The following is a 16,187-nucleotide window of genomic DNA, read 5'->3' as shown; positions in this document are numbered from 1 at the left end:
GAGGGTGCATTGCTTTTCAAAAAGATGAGAAATTTACTTAACAGAGAAATTTTCTTTGTTCAACATATGAGAGCAACATTTTGAGTATATTTAGGTGAAAATTGGATTTTTGAACCCAAAAATAATTAACTTGCAACTTGTTATAGGAATAAAACCATCTCTATGACAACATAAGTCCTATTTGAACTTCCTAGCTGTCTTTTGCAGATGCATAAAAATGTAGTCCACAGACTGTTCAATGCTCACAAAAATTAATTGCCAAACACAGCAGTCCTTTAACTACTCAAGGTCCATAAACAATTCACTTATTTTATACAAAATCAATTTAAAAAAAAATCATTCAAAAGTGCCTTCTGAAAATGTTTTTTGAAAGCCTTTACTTCCCGTTGGAGGCAAAATGGAGAATAATATCTCAGGAGACACAAGGAGTTACTGATCTTACATTAGATGATAACAAAAATGAAACTTTGCCTCATGCCTAAGACAACCATCTAGCTAAGGATAGGTTTGGGCTGTGATCTTTCTCTAACAACTGTTTTGAACAGTTGTAATAGTCATAAGTTACAGGAAGCTTCAGAAGAAGGATCTCTGACAGACGAGTAACCAGAAAAGCCAGAAAAGCTATTCAGCTCAGCCCAATATAGACATGAAAGGCAAGATTCATTTGCTTAACTATTAGTGTTTATCATCATATTAGCCACTGTGAAACTTCTAACACCTAACACCTCTATTTGATTCTCAGAGCTCCAAGTCCAGAGTTATCCATATTGGCCTTCCACACATCCTGATTATACTATGGCATGTGAAATGACACCACACAACTGTTTGTATATAACCACATCAGTTCCTAAAGCTCATTTGAATGTAAGGGAGGTTTGGAAATCTAGACCTCCGTCTAGGTATTACCTCAAGATTCTGAATCTAAAAATGACACACTCTTTGTTGCTGAGTTAGTACAACAAGATCAAGTTCTTAAACATAGGAATCTTATGAAATTTTAGGCGCCATGGAGTAAACTGGTTCCATTCCAGTTAACATTCCAGAAAGAAACATACATCATGTATCACCTACAATATAGTCCATAAGATGGGTTCACAAAGGGAAGGTTTTATTTAACTCATTTGGTATCATTCTATGATAAAATCATACAGCCATTGGGTGAAGTTAAGATAATAGAATCATAGAATATCCTGAATTGGAAGGGATCCACAAGCATCATTGAAGTTCATCTTCTGGCTCTCACGTGACCACCTCAAGAGTCACACCATGTGCCAGAGAGTGGTCTAAGCACTCTGTGAACTGTCAGACTTGGTGCTGTGACCACTTCCTCGGGAATTCAGTTTCAGTCCCCAACCTGCCTCTGGGAGAAGAACCTTTTAAAAAACCTTACACAAACCTCCCCTGACACAGTCTTAGAGATTACCTTTCTGCAAGAGATACTGCAGGAAACAATATTCACACTAGATTGTTCATGCAATATTCATCAGACTGTCTCTCCCTCTACTCACAATATTTTATATCTACTTTTTCATATTGCATACAATTTGTAGAGAAATAGCTATTTGGTAGCATCTAGTAGCACAGTCAGGCTAGTTTTCTTTGGGCAAAATTAAATGCCATTGTACCACAAGCTGGAGCATAACTTATCCACATATTTCTTCAAAACAATAAGCTGTTAACAGCTTATTTGCTGCAAAGAGTTAATAAGATAATACAGACTTTCCACATTGTTGGTTCTAAATATAGTAATTAGACTCAGTTACAATAAACTTGCAATAAAACTAGAAAGACAGAGAGGCATTTAGGAAAATGCTGTAATTCAAGTAGACAAAAAGCCAAAATAACCAACAAAGGTAAAATGTACAGATAATATGTAGAACATTTTAACACATAATAATGGAAGGGACCCACAAGATTTCACTGAGTCACTGAGCCAGAATACATTTAACAGAAAAAGATTTTTAAAAATTTAAAAAGTTGTTGTCTTTATCATTTCAGTTTATATACTGCAGGGTATTTTCACCAGGAGTCTTCTCTATTCAAGGGTGAAGAGGTAGATCTTGCCTACTTTTCCAGTGTGCTTTTTAATTCCAGTTTAGAGCTATCATAATCTTTTCTAAAGTACACGCTATATCTGTGACAGTTTGCTATCACTGGCTCGTGGAATCTCACTGAGAACCCCAGACTGGGGTTCATGAACTGTCATTGAAAATATCTTGTTTGTTATATTTCAGGTCATAGTGAAAGTATTTTTTATACTCATCATCCCTCAAGACTCTTTATCATTGTGACTAATAGAAATGAGAATTTTTATAGGTAAAGAGCACATTCTTTACCAAAAAAAAAAAAAAAAGTCCTGTTCTTCTTCAAAGGCACCCTAAGGGCATACATGATTTAGTATAAATTACCAATCAGTTCTTGGGCTCTTAGGTGCAAACTAGAAACAGTGCAATGCCAAGGTGATAAGAAGTTCTAGGATCCTCTGAGCAGGAATAAATTTCCTTTACTGAAAAATATGAAAGATGATACACCAGCAAAGATAGCACCAGACAAGGTTATTTCCTGCATAGGATTGCACAAGTATTTGATAAAAAAAATTGCTGAATAAACTCAGATTTTACAGGGTTTCTCACACTTCCTTTGCTTCATCACTGAGTGTCACTATGACACAATCATTTTCTGTCATGAGGGGCTCATAACGGTGACAATAATTTTTGTCATATGTATAAAAATTTTCAGCTGCTTATATAAAGAAGGAAACAAAGACCCTGAATCCTAACAGATTTATCTAATGTAAAATATTGACTATGTATAAATTAAAGTAATTTTAATGCTTTTTCCTACTTTCCTTCATTTGTGGTCTATTTCACCAGTTTGTTTTTTTTTTCCCTTTGTGACAGTCCATTATGAATTAGTAGCTAAAGAAACATGACAAGTTCAATATCATACCTCAATATCAAGAATTTGCATCTGTCTGTCTGATAAATGCCTTGTACATGTTTTCACTCTTCCAAGACCTATTTATACAGTGTTCAGCTGCCAGTGTGAGTTTCTAATTTAATTTTTCCAGTAGCTCTGTGGCCAAGGTTCTTTTAATCCTTAAATTTTTACCAGGATTTTAAACAATGACATCATTAATACTGGGAAAAGTCATAGTAAGAATAATTCCAGTTATCTTTGAATTAAGCAAGAAAAGGGAGAATACACAGACTTCTTTTCATACAGTACAAAACTACTGTTCCTAGCCACAAATTTATTAAATGATAAACCTCACCCCTCACCATTAAACAGTGCAAAGGAATGTTTATCTGATATTCTTCTTATCATTATGACTATTCCAATGTAATTTGCATAGATAATTCCAAAATGAAAAATAATGCATCTGATAGTAATTACACCTAACATTCAGTTAGTTAAATTATAGTCAAATTATTTTAATTTACGTTATAGTTAAAGTATTTTAATTTACTTTATAATGACTTTTAAGACATTTTATGTTGCACATTTACATGTAAACATCTGAAAATATTAACACAGTTATACCTACGGCTTTGCTTGTCTTCCCCAGGCCCGGGCAGCTCCAGAGCCCGGCAAGGGCGCTGCTTCTCGGCAGGACCGGGGCGCCGTTTCCTCCCCGGTGCTACTGCGTTCCCCGCACTGGGGTGGGGCTGGCCACGTTCTGCTGCTGGCACGAGAGGTGAGACAAAGAGGCGAAGGAATGTCCAGTTCATCCGCGTAGCTAGCTGGAGAGCTTTTATTGTTGCATGGAGCTGCAACGGAGAAGTGCGATTCGCTCCCTAGCGCCAAATGGACAAAACGGCGCTGGGACGAGGGGAGCGCGGGATTTTATAGGGGGTGGGATGAGGGGGGTGGAAGCACCCCTCGCCCAGTGGGGGCAGGCTATGGGGGAGTGATGTGGATTGGGGTAACCAACGGGGGTGCAACAGGGGCGGACACAGGGCTCCAGGGCGAACGGGGTTGCGGGAACAGGGTAACAGACACTGAACTCTCCAGAGTGGACAGGGGAGTGGTTACAGGACAGGCATGGTGAGCTCCAATGGTAAGAGACCCGGAGCGGACCACCACGGGGTGGGGGAACACGGGGGGTGCACAGAGGTACACAGAACCAGCTAACTAACATACATCAGAACCCCTAATCTGAACCCAAACCCAGGATGCAACAATACCTATATATAGAATAATATTTCCTGAAGGTCAAGGTGAAACAATAACTTCTTTGAATGAAATGAATTCATTTCAAGCAGTCATAATCATTATTCTTTTTACTGCAAGTAACTAGAATGGTTGACTGATGTATCGGATTTGATCTATTTCTGGAGAGGAAGCAGCAAAAAAAAAAAAACAAACACTGTTGCATCCCGGAGTTTGGGTTTAGATGAGGGTTTTTAATTTATGTTAAAATAAGTCAAGTTCTGTAATCCCGCGTTTCCCCCGTGTTGTTCCCCCCCGCGGTTTCTGGCCCCATGTTGCCTGTTGCTGGACCTTACCCCTGTGCCGCTCCTGTAACCACCCTGCCGTCTGGCCCCGGGAAGCCCCGTGCTGGCTGCCCCGAGCCACACGGTCCCGCTCTGGCTTGCTCTGGCTCGGTGCCCGCCCCTGCGGGGTTCTCTGGTTGGTCGCTGTTGCTGGCGTCACCGCCACAGCAGCTGCCCCTATTGGGCGGCAGGCCATGGATCCTCTCGCCCCGCTCCTCCATAAAGCCCTATATCCCGCCGGCAGTCAGACGCCATTTTCTCCCATGCGAGTGCCGGGAGCAGTCGCGTCTTTCCATCGAACCGCGCCACGTGACCAATAAACCGTTCCTGCCAAGCACGGAGTAAATGGACAAATTCCTTCCTCTTTGCCGGGTCCCTAGCGCACGGTAACAGAGACTGGCGAGCCCACGCGCCCGGGACACGGAGCCGTGTCCAGGAACCCGCGGCAGCAAACCCCGGCAGCACATGGAAGCTACGCTGCAGCCGGGCTCCCAAGAGCCGCGTGCAGCCGGGGAGAGCAAAAACCGCCGCCGCAAAACACAGTGGGAATTTCATTATTCACTGCACACTGACATAACCATCTGCTGAAAGATACAATGGCTGAGTTGTATTCTGGATGAGCACCTGCATCCCACCTGGGACGCTTTTTGAATTCTCTTCTTTAAGTGGTCAGGGAGAGTTGCAATCTCCTGGTGATGTTCTTTTGAAATACATGTGGCATCAAGAGAAACTAGTAAGGGTGTGAGGTTGGAGATAAAAATATTTTCTTCTCAAACAAAATTTTTCTGATAAATAAGCAAGCAATATGTTTTGGGTTTAAGTCTTCATTAAATTTGTGATCATATTAGTCAAGTAAGTATTATGTATCCTCTCTTGTACAAAATAAATCCAAACGTTTCTGACCAGATCTGTAGTTACCTAGATTAAGTAAATTCCAGTGTGAGTGTACTGATTCTATTACTTTTTAAAATTATGCCCCATGTGAATATTTGTTTTAATAATTATTTTATTTACATTATCATGTATGTCGTGGTCCTGATGTTCTGTAGTGGAATAAGTCTTCATGTATGGAGTTGATTTTGGATTTAGCTCCAAACATAACAGGGCAATGTCAGGTCATAGTGCTAAAAATAGGTAATACCAGAGATGCAGATCCAGAATACCTTCCTATAGATGTAACTGCATCTGTGAAAGATTTTAATCACATCTGTGTCATATGAACCTGTATGCTATTGACTTTATCTGAGTCAAATAACTTTAGGAAACTCCACTATCAATGCTAGATGAATTTAATACAGAAACGAGAGATTTTTTTTTTTTTTTTTTTTTTTTTGATATCTGACAGCACTTTAGCTTCCCAGTCAGCTAGATAATATGTCAAATTTCCCTACTTCCACTTTGACATCTCCAGGATTTGACTAAGGAGTGGGAAGAATAGGCTCATGCCTAATGCTATACCTTCTGTAGTTGTAACAATACAATAGTCTTCCCTTTGCTAAAAATTTAAGGCCTTGTGATTGCAAAAATCTAAACTTTCAGTCAAGTATAATTTTAAAACTACCTGTGAACTGTGGTTTGAAGCTGCTTTATGAAAGTTGTAGACAGATCAAGATATTTGGATTCTGAATCTGTAGAGGTTCTAGAATACAGTTCTAAAGAGATCAGCAAATAACTATTTGGTCTTATTGAGTCTAGGGTTTTCTACTCTTTTTATTGGTTGGTGGTGGAGAGTGAATTCCCCTTTACTGGAGTTGCAAGTTTCTCTTTGATTTATAGGTATGCAGCCTTAAGGAGCACAGTCTGCCAAGTGAGTCTTATGTACATTAATTTGAGAAATTCTACCTATCAATAATGAGGGGTTTTTTCTGATAATTTTAAAATTTATTGTATTTTAAGATTTGAAAATATTTTATTTAATTAATTTTCATTATTTTTAATAAACTTTAGAACTACTGCCTCCGTCTGCCTTGAGTACACATTTAGCTGCCTGCCTCATTTGTAGTCATACCACTTAATCTGGTCCTGCCTACCTCCCAAGCTACCCTTAAAGTATGAGTGTTCTGGAGTTATTCTCTTCAGGAATTCTGAAAAAAAAAAAAAAAAACAAAAACTTAGGATGATACTTCACTTGGAGTTGCAGATTTACTTATTCTTGCACAGGAATGCGGCGTTAGCTTTCGTGCTCCCTGGCTGCACGCGGCTCTTGGGAGCCCGGCTGTGGCGTAGCTTCCACGTGCTGCCGGGGTTTGCTGCCGCGGGTTCCCGGACACGGCTCCATATCTCGGGCACGTGGGCTGGCCAGCCTCTGTTACCGTGTGCTAGGGATCCGGTAAAGAGGTAAGGAATTTGTCCATTTACTCTGTGCTTGGCAGGAATGGTTTATTGGTTACGTGGCGCGGTTCGATGGAAAGACGCAACCGCTCCCGGCATTCACATGGGAGAAAATGGCCCCTGGGTGCCGGCAGGTAGGATTTTATGGAGGAGCGGGGCGAGAGGATCCATGGCCTGCCGCCCAATAGGGGTGGCTGCCGTGGTGGTGACGCCAGCAACAGCGACCAACCAGAGAACGCCACAGGGGCGGGCACCGAGCCTCAGGCTGAGCAGGATCGTGTGGATTGGGGTGGCCAGCACGGGGTTTCCCGGGGCTGGATGGGGGAGTGGTTACAAGAGCGGCAGAGGGGGAAGATCCGGCAGCAGGCAGCTGCCCCTCCAGAAACTGCGGAGGGGAAAACAACACGGGGGAAGCGCGGGGGTACACAGGACTCGACTAGCTAACACAAATAAGAACCCCTAAAACCCAATCCCAGGATGCACCACAAGAATATTAATTTAAAGCTTTGAAAATATTGCTACAATAGGATTCTTGCTTAGCAAATTAAATTAGCAAAAGTTGACTGTATGCAAAATTATGTAATGAGAATTTGAGTGATATGTATGTTCTCAGTAGTTATTACTATGGAACAGTTTCTGCAGAATATAACACGGATAAGTTAATTGTATGGATTTCTGTTTTTATAATTAAAGATTATTTTCTTTTTTTAATAAAATAAGATGTGAAATATTTCAATCTCACTAAAATAATGAATATGCAAAAATGTAAAGGAATTTAGGTGGAACAAGATTTGGAATATTGTTTTTAGCATAGCAGAACTGCCAAGTTTACAAATGACTGAGATTATTTTCTGCTATCAAATACAAAACAAAAAACAAATTCTCTTTCAATATGGCAAGCAGAGTGTTTCTGTATGATATAAAAATATTCTTCTGATCTAGGATGATGCTTTAGGGAAGCATTAGAAGTCCTAAAGCAAAAAGAAATATGCACTTTAAAACTTAATGCTTTTAAAACACATCAATGCATTCAAGCCACCCAGATCTGCAGTCACTTTTTGCCCACAATCATAAGGATCTTTACTATGTTCTGTTACCTTGGTCTTCATTAGTGCCACCAAAAGCCTTAAAAGACTTTTGGATAGGATTATTACAGAAATTGAACCTTAATTGGAACTTAATCTCTATAATTATGCATAATTACCCATGTTTATTACTCCTACGATGAGCACACATTTTTCTTTAGCTGTAAGAAAAAATGAACTAAAGGTTCTAGAAACACTGGGTAATATGATTTGTATGCACTTCACTGACTTTATTAGCCTGTATAGGTTTAAAATTCAATTAAAAATGTATTTTCACTATTTGGCCTTTGGCTTTGCTAAGGCACATGAATGGAGAAAAGTACAAATCTTGATGGCAAGTGACAGCAGTTCATTTCTTTTATTTCTTGATACATGGGCCAAAAATGATGTAGTACTGTCCTTTTTATGACCTCTTTCCACTCTGAAATCCACAGATGAACCAGTGTACAAACACAAGGGAAAAGAAGAGCACATTTAATCCAGTTGTATTATTTTTCAAGGATAACTATGATTAAATCAGACTCTCTTAGCCTCAGTCTTTCCTTAAGTCTATTTAAACTACAAGTCATGTTGGTTGTCACTCCAGGGAGTAGATTTGTGATAACATAGCATAGTCATTTGTAAAACTACTCCTCATAAGTAATGCAGCTTGTTTGGAAGAGTTTCACCATTTGTAAAGAAACAGCCACATGCCGTGGGTTCTGTTTGTGCATATTAATTTTTCTGAGCTCAATCTTTTAAAATTTGATAGCTGTGTCAGTAATATTTATAGTCAGTGGCCACCACCATCATCAATTTTGTGAAATCAGTTATGAGGTTATAACCATTTATTTTTATAGTCACAACAATCATTGCACCTGCCTTGGCGTTACTTACAGATATCAGACCCATTGGTGTTCCAAGGATAAGGAAATATTATGGCTGCAAAAAGTGCTTAAAATACACTGTTATTCTGCTTTGGTGGTAATCATTCTCTGTGAGGAAAAACTAATATATGATCCCAGACTTTTTTACTCAATTCTGTTTTTCTTTTTTAACAAGAAAATACTATGGCATTCCTTAAAATTAAATTAATGGTAGCACTACTAAGGGATACAAAGTCAATGTTGTTTTCATTTACATGCTCTTACCAAACCAGATTAGCATTATCAAAATCAGATTACCATTAGAAATTCAGGCCTGATTTAGTGTATGTTATGTGTTATGATGAAAGATGACAGTAATAAAGCTGTATATATGTTGTTTAATTTTTTTTTTTTTTTATCTTGTGGGAATGATTGCCTGAATTTTCAGTATCGTATACTATCACTGGACAAGGAAAAATACAGATGTGCAGCAAATTCAAGTAAAGAAGTTTACTTAATATTAATACTATTAATACTTTACTTAATATTGGTATTAATTATTTCAGTTAGATAGATGCTATGATGTCACTAACCAGTGGAGGGTAATTATATATATGTGTATATATGCATTCATATATATGTGTGTATGTGTTTATATGTGTCTGTGTGTGTGTATCTGTGTCTGTGCACACTTTTGATTTTGTTATCCTACTTGAATTTCTTAAATCTGGAAACAATGAAAAAAGAATGTATACATGATCAAAATTGTCACGAGGAAAACTGGAGAATCCCACTTCATCACATAGAAAGAACCATATACTAAAACTATTAATCTGTATCTGTAGAAAAATAATCCCTGATTAATGTTTCATCAATGACTAGATAATCTAAAAAATATACTTAGAAAAATATTGATGCATAATTCTTCTCTTTCAATTCCTTTTTGCGAAAAGGAATTTTTTATGAAAAAGAATTCCTTGAAAAGGAATTCCTTTTCAAGCTCCTAAATTAAAGGAAGGAATAATTTGAATTCAGTTATCTAAACATATCTGTGTGTCTTAAGTTTAAAATATAATATTCACCTTCAGGTTTTCAGCTCCCTAATATGAAAAAGACACAGCCAATTCCAATATGAATGGCTTTCCAGTATTCCCTGTATCCCTACATTAGATCCAAGCAGAATGGCCATGCTTCTCTTTTATTGGTACATCTGTATCCCTTGCTATTTACCTGGAAAGTATCAGGCATGGTTTCTGTTGCAACCTTTTGTTACCATGATTCCATGCCTCTACTTAGTCCCAAGCTTAGTTTTGTATTTTACATTATACAGTAATTAAATGCAAGACAATGGATGCAATATTAGAAAAAAAGACCAGAACACTGGATGTTCTTTTTTTTTTTCCTTGAAGACCCTGATCAGTGTTCCTTGCTTTGTCTTTTCACTTCAGAGATAGCAGAGTCCGTCCTGTGGGTATTTGTAAGGGGATTGCTTAGTTCCAGCATCCCTGCTGTACTCTGGAAGAAGGAGAGCAATGATTTGCAAATACTCACAGAAGATCTAGGCATAGCTAGATCTCTTTATATCTGTTTAGTTCTGATGCCAAAGAAGATTTTGAGAATTATGCCCCAACAGATTCAGGCATCTTCTAAAAGTTTGAAAGTTTTGAATTATAGTTTTGTAAACCTCAGCTTCACTTAAATCCTTTTCTTGGGACCTTTTCATTACATTAGATATAGCATTAGATCTGTAACTAGGACTGAGAAAATGATTTGACAGTCTATAATTTTTTAAACAATTTTGTCATTTTCAGCATGTGAAAGTATCATTAATATTTTTTTATTAACAAAATGAGCTACTATAAATTATTCAGCAAGGACGTTGCATATAAATAACCACCTTGGCAAAAGAATCACCTATTCAGTTAATTATCAACACTCACTGCAGCCTTTAGTAAAATTTGTAGCATACATGGTTACATGCATCAGGTCAATTCCTTAATAGGAAGGGTGCTGTACTGGTTGCAAGAAGGTCTAAAGAGCCTGCTGTGATAATTATTTGGAAAAATACCAAAAAATTAAAAAAAAAAATTAAAAAGCAAAACAAAAACAAACAAGAACAAAACCTCTAATAATTCCTCTAGTAATTTTTTTAAACAATAGCTTCACCTCTGTTAGCTCACCCAACAGATACTAACTGCACTAATAGAGTATTAAGAAAGGAAGTATGATCCAGATAAACAACAAAAGAAAAGGTTAGGCAAAATCAAATATCTCCAGCATCATATATATATATAAATAAATCTAAACCCTATAAGAGGGCAGTCCTCAACTGCAAGTTTGTCTTGTTTTACAATTACAACATACACTAACTTTGTATTCAAATTTTCAGTAAGTAGGTAGGGGTAAAAAAATCTGATACTTATACTAGAAGTAGTAATGATAATATGCGACTTTGACTCTATGCGCATAATGATGACTTTTCCTCTTAGGAATAAATAATCTTCCAATAACAAAAACATAGAGAAGGAATGAATATATTGAAAATTCCTCCAATATAGTAGAATTACAAACAACCAAATTGACACAGCATTTAAGGACCAAATCCAAGTGAATTAGGAAATCCAAGTGAGATTTAAATAGATTTTCAATTAATTTGTTTTTATTTAATTTTTATTAACCACTCCTCATTATCCCTTACTCAGACTTATGAGGTTTGAAATTCATTCAAGCTTTCAGTAGTTGTCAATTCTATCAACTGTGATTTCAAGTGATTTCATAATATCTTTCTTAAACATTTTTAGTGGGATGCATTTGACAGATTTTTTTTGTTGTTGTTGTACAACGATGGATTTATTTTTAAAAGTAATTATCTCTTAAATAGCAGTAAATATTGGACAGCTGCATAAGTGAGAAACCTTATTTCATTATTTGTATGTGTCTTAGGGAAATTAGTCTCAGAATTAGAAGAAATTTAACAGTAATCTATCATATCCATGCAAGATTGCTGAAAAATCTTTTAGCTAAACCATGCAGTGTTCATATTTCAAAAATTTTTTATGTAAAAGGAGTGGTGGAATATCCTTCAGTAATACCTTTTGAGTAAAAAGGTAATAAATCATTTGTTTAAGATACGTTAGTAACTAACTCATAGCATTTCTTAAAGCTACATGAGACCAGATATAAACAGGAAGTTATACCTCAGCACATCACAAAATTATTTTTAATTGCTGATACTACTGAAACAAACAAATCAGCCAGTTTTCACAGTATCCAACTTCCCAGTCATCATTATTTTCTCTCACAAACTCTAAACAAGTTAACATACTGAAATTATTGAAGCTATATAAATTTACATGCAAATCCATTTTAGCTATCTGACAGCAGTTCACAGGTATAAGGAAAGATAAATAGTTCATCTAATTACATGATAATTAATGCAAATGTTTTCACAATGCTAATTGGTTAGGTTTGTGTCATTAGAATCAAAAGAAATGAATGAAAAGTTTTTATTATCTTCATTAATTTGTTAAACTGAAGAAGTACAGATATTACATTGGTATTGTGGGTTGCATATTAGGACTGGCAAAAACACCTTTCTGCATGCTAACACTAAAATTTTAGAGCATATTAGCAAAAGCAAAAAAACCTATGTCTGGCTTTTCATGACTTAAGTATTATAATATGGATATAAATAGTGAAATGGGAGACAAAACATATTTTTATCTCTTTAATTTTCATTTTGCATGTATCTGATGCAATTAATGTACTAAATAGACTAAAAGTTTTCAAGATTTTAATTTAGAAAAAAAATGAGATGGTGAAAGACTGCAAGACACACTCAATATACTCATGCTTAGAAAGCAGACAGGCTTTGTAAATTTGTGCTATTGTTGACTTCTTCTTCCTTAGCTTTACTTAGATACCAGTTCCATATTAGTAAAAAATGTTAAAAATTGTTGTAGGTTGGGTTGATTTAGTTGGGGGTTTTACTAATATTAGTTAGGTTTGTTCCTTGTACTCTCCTACTTTTCCCTTCACAGTGGTTTGCTCCAAGTTGTTTACCCAGAAAGTTCCTGCCACTCAGACCTGTCAATCTCCTCACTTCTCCCAGATTTCTCTTTCTTTGGTTCTGTCAGTCAGGGGTTGTCACTCCCTGTCGGGATGTCAATCTTGTAACCACCCCCAGCTTCTTCATGAAAGTTCTGCATCAATCACCCCACCTTAGCCTTTCTATTCGTCCCAGAACGCTGTACCCACCTCTGTTATGTTACCATTGGTTGTTATAATCCATGTCACTCCTCTATCGTTTGTCCCCATTAAGCAAGCCAGGTTTCGCCCCTGTCCACCCAACCCCTACGTAATCTGTTGGCGTTCTTTGTTCTCTGGCATTTGCATGGCATTGCGCTGAGAGCATTTTGTTCCGACCACGCATGGGGGAATAAAAGTTCTTAGGGCTCGCAAGGAAAGTGTCCTTCTCTCATCCCTTTGTCTCCTCTCAGCGTGTGAAGCCGCCCAAGTTGCTTTACCCATGCCACAGCGCTCAGCACTACCAGGGAGGCAGACACCATAACCCTGGAGTGCCTGCACAAACGTGGCAGCCACTCGTCCTCTCACAAGCAGTGCTAGCCAGTGCTTCTTGACTGCTTGAGGTCATGGCCGGTAGCTGCCACAAAAAATGCCGCCACATTCTAACTTTGTGAATTTTTAGTCTTCAGAAAGTTGCTTTTATGAAACAGGTGAAACAGCTTGCAGAATATCTATGATTGAGTGACAATAAGTGATTATTCTATGTAATATTAGTAGCTGCATATGCTATTAATCGTCACATGCCACAAAAGGGCAACTGTTCCAGTGCCAGTCAGAAAGGTACCTGGGGATTGACAGCAGGCTGAACATTAGCCAGCAGTGTGACCATGTGGCCAAGAGGGTCAGTGGCATCCTGGTCTGTATCAGCAATAGTGTAGCCAGCAGGACCAGGGCAGTGATTGTCCCACTGTACTCAGCACTGGTGAGGCCACACCTCAAATCCTGTGTCCATTTCTGGGCCCTTCAATTTCGGAAGGACGTTAAAGTGATGGAGCATGTCCAGAGAAAGGCAACAAGGCTGAAACACAAATCCTCTGAGGAGCATCTGAGGCAACTGGGGGTGTTTAGCCTGGAGAGAAGGAGGCTCGGGGGGGGTGTTATCACTCTACAACAACCTGAAAGGAGGCTGTGGCCTTGTGGGGATTGATGTCTTCTCACAGATAACCAGCAACAGGACAAGAAGACATAGGCTGCACCAGGGAGGTTTAGGTTGGACATGAGGAAGAGTTTCTTCACAGAGAGAGTGACTAGGCGTTGGAATGGGCTGCTCAGGGAGGTGGTGGAGTCACCATCCTTGGAGGTGTTTAAGAAAAGTCAGGATATGGCACTTAGTGCCATGGTGTAGTTGACAAGGTGGTGTTAGATCATGGGTTGATGATCTTAAAGGTCTCATTCAACCCAGTTCATTCTGGGATTCCATTAACACATCCTTGTACTGTATACTGCACAGTAAGAGAAGCAATTCTCCTTGCTTAGTTCTAACTTCAGGGTTGCTGCAAATAGAACAAAAAAAATTGTCATGAGGAAAATTAGAAGAATGTTTTTGTCAGAGGGGATTCCTGAGTAAAGGTTATCTTTCAAGTTATCAAGTTTTCAAATGTGTCTACCTACATATATTTTTAACTCAGTTCCTTTCTTCCCAAAGATTAGATCACAATAAAAGCTATGCTACCTTTTAATGGAAATAGGAACCCTGAAATACATCCTAAAATCTTTCTTCATTTTGCCACTGAGTTGTGTGCTTTCCACTGCTACTAAAATTTCAAAACCAGAAAACATTCATGCTCATATTTCAATCATCTCAGCTAATTTTAGACATCTGCAATATGAATCTTAGTGGCAAGATTACAATGACATATATTAGGCTGGTAGCATTTAAGGTGAGTTACCTGAAACATAGGTGCTAAGTAGTCATCTACTTTACAGTGAAAACAGTTGAATCTTCAAATTCACTTCAATTTCCCCCAAAAGAATGACTCAGAATGCAGCACAGAAATTTACAGAAAAATAAGGATATAAAATTATACTTTGGGAATGTTATGACTTCATTGTTAGTTTGGCACAGTTTTGGACTACTACAAGTAAGAATATCAAACATTTCATCAAATATTGTAAAAAAAACCCTCAGATATTCCCAAAGGTCACGTATTTAGAAAGTAATTCAGTTGAGAGGAATAATGATGTTCATTGTAATAATGTCTACTCAATAAAAAGATATAACAGCTTCTGTCTCTCAATAATATTTTTACAGTCTTTCTCAAGAGAGGTAGAAAATTAATAGTAATTATATACATATAAACATTTCCTCTGGATGCTATTAAAAGTCTCCAGAGAAGTGGTATTAAGAGCTGTGTCTAAACAAGAAAATATAAGTATTTCATAGGATAATATCATAGTTAGGGTTGGGCAAGATCTAGCCCAACCTTCTACTCAAAGTATGCTTACCTCTGAGGTCCAATTGACTAGTCCAGTAAGGTCTAGAAAATTTCCAAAGCTGGAGACTGCACAGTCTCTGAGAGTTATGTGATCCATTGCCTGACTGTCCATTTAGAAAAAGGTTTCTTCTTATACCTAGTCTGTCTCTTGTTTTGTGCCTGTTGCCTCTAACCCTCCCACTATGCATAACTATGAAGAGCCTTGATCAATCTCCTCTGTCACCTCACCTATCTCCAGTTGTTACTGAGAAGCTGCTATTAGGTCCCCTTGAAGCTGTCTCTTTTCCAGGCTGAATGAGTCCCTGTTCATCAACCTCTGGACATGTGCTTCAGCCCTAACCATACTGGTAGCCCTCTGCTCTACTTGTTTCACCTTATTTGTGACATTTTTTGTATTCAGCAGGACCAAAATTGGAAGCTTTATTAGAAATATGGTCTAATGATTGCTGAGTTGAGGACGAACGTCACTTCCCTTGATTTGTTGGTTATTATCTGGTTATCATTTTTCCAGATGCTTTTGGCCATCTCTGCTGACAAGATGCACTATTTGTTATTTTCCAGCTCTCTGCCCCAAGGACCCAGCAGTTTTTCTCAGACCTATAGCCTGCAAGAAAGGCAGGATCTTCCTTCCCAGGCTAAGATGCAGCATTTGTCCTTTAGTATTTCATTAGTTTAACATTACCTTCTTTCTCTAGCCTGTCAGTACAGGCACATGTGCAGACTCATTACTCCTCTGGATGACTGTTATGGAGAATAATCTATTAGCCACAGCCTTCTAAGCCAGATGATCCAAACATCTTATTCTTCATCTGGTTGTTCACCCACCCAGTCCATAATGTACTAACTATAAAGCCAGGACATTGTGGAATACAGTGTCTAAAGCCTTGCTAAAACTGAAGACAATGCCTA

Source organism: Vidua chalybeata, chromosome 2, assembly GCF_026979565.1.
Source record: "Vidua chalybeata isolate OUT-0048 chromosome 2, bVidCha1 merged haplotype, whole genome shotgun sequence".
Lineage (NCBI taxonomy): Eukaryota > Metazoa > Chordata > Aves > Passeriformes > Viduidae > Vidua > Vidua chalybeata.
This window is presented reverse-complemented; position numbering follows the sequence as displayed.